A 4,409-nucleotide genomic window follows, 5' to 3' on the forward strand; every position below is an offset into this window, starting at 1 on the left:
CACTTTAGTGCGCGATTTCGACAAAATACGCCACTTCCAAGTACACACAAATACACGTAGAAGGAAACGCCTTTATGAGCCTGTAGGTTAGAGTAAAAGAATGGTGTGTGTGATTGTTTGTGTGATCAGGCGACAAGGTGGGCTTCACGCTAACACCACGACCCTCGCACGTGGACAGGTGTGAATAGAGCACCGGCCGTACCTGTAATCCAATCTACTGGGGGGTACTTTGATAGTCTCGCTGACTAAACATAGTTCATTATAGCTAGGTTTTGAAAGCCTTCTTAGGGGCGGGGGGGGGGGGTTGTTGCAAGGGGAGGAGAAGCGCTGATTCGCTCTTTTTAAGCTAATTGAACTATTAGCATACAACTTTGTATTGAATTATTCTTTTGTTGAAGACTACGTCAAGACATCCTAAATTGTCTTAACCTCATTAACATATCTATTAAGAGATTTGGTATAAAACCTGGTGCTCTCAGTCCTATCGTTAGTCACTGACGAAAGACAGCGGATGCCATCTGAAACGTCTGACTGTTTCAAAATTTTATCCAGTTGCTTGAGTAACTATTTTTGGCAATGCTCGTCTCACTAACATGTTTGAATGAGCACTATTACGCAAGTCTAGTCAATAATTAGTGCGACTTTAGCCTTATGATGTCTCGGATGAAGTTAAAAAAAGCTTCGTGTTGTAATTACTAGTCCTCAAGAGACTGAAAACCTGTGTTTAATTTTAAACCTCCGTGTGTGTTTGAAGTGCATGGATCTGAAGAAGGCCCGGAAATCACGAACCATTGAAATGTTAACGGACACGTTATGAAATCAAAGTGATATCATATCAGAGTGATTACTGAGCAATTACTCAGTGGCGCAGGGAAAGGCCATCTTTGATGACAACTCTTTCGTAACGTCTTATGTTTGTAGTACTTTAATGACAGGATATGCTATGTGTGGGAGGCTGAGCTTGATGTGGTTGGCGGCCTTGATAGCCAACATATACTGGTTGCCTCTACCAGGCGTGGCTGGAAAGAGTAGAAATCGGGACGACGTGGCAAAGTTTATCTATCGGCTGGCTAACTCCTCTATTTTACCGATTCCAGCCACGTCTGAAGCCTGGTAAAGGCGAGGTCTTCCGGGTATTTTCATTAGACTCGATGTTTGTTTTTCAAAAATGAATAAATTGTACGGTTCTTGGTGGCAAATGTGCTCGATGTCGGCAACCAAATCTGTAGTGTGTTTTTAGCACAGATTAGCCGAAGAGACTCGGTGGGCGTCACTCCACCGTCATGGTAGGAATATCGTGTAAAGTGCCTTTTTCCAAGGACACAATTCGTCGGGAATGGTGAGCATTGAACCGGGAACCTATTGTTTCTGAGTCCAACGCTCTAACCGTTGTACCACACCAATTTGGTTTTAAATTTTGATAATTCGTGTTAAGCCGACACCAGCATAATCTAGCCTCCGTTGCAGGCTTCTCCCACGGCGATTTTTCAACTTATCGGATCCAGGTTCTTTGGCTGGGGACCGTATCTGCTTGAGGCCCCGTATCTGCCTGGGATCCTGTAACCGGTGGTAACCTCACAATCAATCATAGTTTCTACCGTGGTATGTAAGCACAAAGCATTGCACAAAGCAAAAACACAAGGTGGTGTGTGTGACGAGGTGGGGAGGGGGGCACGTCGGTGGGCGGGGTTCAGGTGAGGGACCAACCGACCAATGGGATGGCTCTAGTCACCTCCCGTGCACGTGGTGAGTCAGCGTGTTGCACGTGGTAACTTCAGGACAAAGATCTCTCACGCCATAAGACCGCGGGAAACTTGCCAAACAACTTCTGTTGCGTGCACTGGCTCAGGTACTCTCCAAGCAGAGGTGGGTGGGGGTGATTGTGATGCCCCTTTTTTGTCAGCTCTCCCCCACCAACCTCTGCCCTAGGTCTGAGGCTCAAAGGCTATTCGCTAATCGCTACCCAATCAAACTTCACTGGCGACTTCACTTGGCGTGTAGGTGTGAATTACGCCCTCCCGACCAGAGAAGCCCAAATACAGACATCCAGGTGGTGATATAGTTCGGCGATTCAGGTGAAGAGTTGAAATCCCTAGCAGTGACCAGGTCAGGTCAGATATCGGACCTAGAAAACAAGGCACATGTAAAACAATGTAATAAATGGGCATAGTGGAATTGTCATTTTGTTAGAAATAAGTAACCACCGTAGGTAGAAATACATTGAAGGTTTATTTACTAACAGCCGCGATTTGTTACACATTTGTTACACAGTTGTTTCATTCTAGCACTCTCTATAGAATTGCAATCGCAGGTAGAATTCTATTACACCCAAGGGGGTTCATCGTTTGGGGCCTAAGGTAAAAACGCGGCCTTTTTCAAAATCTAATTTCAATTATTTCACCGACACGGATGATTGAACACCGCGATGAATTGCCGAAGGAGTGTGTAAACTGAGAAAAACATCTTACCTTTGTGTGTGTGTGTGCGTGTGTGCGTGTGTGTGTGTGTCTGTGTGTGTGCGCGTGCGTGTGCATCTGCGTTTGTTTGTGTGTGTGTGTGTCTGGGGGGGGGGGGGCGTTTGTATATGCGTGTGTGTTTGCGCTGGTGTGTATGCGTGTTTGTTTCTACATGTATGTATGTATGTCATGAGGCGGTTTACTGGGTATGCAATACAAACAAACTGTTCTGACTTTCTCCAGCGTTTTTCAGCGCCACGATCAATAGCCCAAAGAGTGTGGCGATCTCTAGTACGATACGCATGCGCAGTGGAAGAACATGTACGCGTGTGTTTTTCATCAAGGCATCAAGTGCATTTCAGGCACGTATTGACAGATAGTAACATGGGTTCCAGACCACAGCTCTACACGCTACCACCGTGCTAGAACGAGATAACCCCCTTTTCTTATTTAGATTTACCACATTTGGGGAAGGATTGACATAACAGGTGACTATCACCTTTTCAAGATGTCAACCCAGACCGGACTGTAAGATTTGGACCATCGCACAAAGGGGCATGCCCCTATTTTTTTCGAAAGGTGTGGTGGGTTCTTTTACGTGCGTGGGGTGTGGCTCTCCCCAAAACACGGGACCTCCGTTTAACGTCCTATCCGAGGGACGTCCCTAACCGAAGCTAGGTACTCATTTACACATGAGTGAAGTGGGGAAATTTGTGTTAAATGCCTTTCCCAAGGGCACAACGTCCGGGCGCATGTCCAGACATATCTGGGGGTAAGCCGGGTTCGAACTCGGGTTCCCTTGTTTGACGACCGAATGTTCTAGCCGTTACGCCACACGACGCCACTTCTTTATTCAGGTACGTGAGAAAACAAGTTACAGACGTATAGTGGTGGCGCACTCAAGTTAACTAACTTATGTTAGCGTCACCACTAAAACATATATACACAAGACATAAAAGAGAAAAATATAAGAATACAAAGTTATAACAAAATATGGTACACTAACATATAATGATATATAATGAACTAATAGAAATGCTAGAAAAAAGGATAACCCTATCGGTCGGGGAGGCCACATACCGGGCCCGGTATAGAATTGCATGGTACCCGTGCGAAAGACATTCGCAAAGTAGCGCAAACCGTAGCCAATCGGCGCCAATCAACGCAAACTTGTCGCCCGAAATCGCGAATTTTCTAAAGATTGCAAAAAGATTTTAAGATGGAAAATTGGCAAAATGACGCAAATGGGCGCCTTAAACGGCCCAATCACTGCAAATTCTTTCTTGATGAATCTTAATCAGTCCCTGTACGTGGTTTTAATCAAGTGGCAACAATGGGATTGCCAATAAAGTCATATTGTATCCTATTATTTGGCGGCGAAACGGAAATATTCCTGTGTCGGCTATTTAGTTGGTATGCATTCCACGAATTTTGCCCGTGCGTCGCGCGTTAGGGTGACTGCAATGAAAATTTGACAAACATTCGCGAAGTCGGCGTGGTCCGGTGAGATACTAGCTTAGATATCGATCTTTCTCTTGTCAGCATAAAGGTGAACGATTCGCTCTGAATAGTGCTGATTACAGGTGTGTAAGAAAAGGTATATCTCTGCCGATCTGACAGCCGTGTTAGTGAAAACAAATTGGGACATGTCTTCGATCTAGTTTCCAGTCAGGCGTAAACGTCGCACTTGAAGAGACGAGGGCATTCACTCCTGACCTACATTTTGAGTCGTTTGCAATTGTGTCTCTGTGCTGTGTAAACTTAGAAAAACACCTTACCTTTTTGTGTGTTTGCGCGCGCGCGCGTGTGTGTTTGTCTGTGTGTGTATGTGTGTGTGTGTGTGCTTTTGTGTGTGTTCTTGTGTGTGTGTGTGTGTGTGTGTGTGTGTATGTATGTATGTGGTGTGTGTGTGTGCTTTTGTGTGTGTGCTTGTGTGTGTGTGTGTGTGTATGT

Source organism: Branchiostoma lanceolatum, chromosome 13 (assembly GCF_035083965.1).
Source record: "Branchiostoma lanceolatum isolate klBraLanc5 chromosome 13, klBraLanc5.hap2, whole genome shotgun sequence".
Classification (NCBI taxonomy): Eukaryota; Metazoa; Chordata; class Leptocardii; order Amphioxiformes; family Branchiostomatidae; genus Branchiostoma; species Branchiostoma lanceolatum.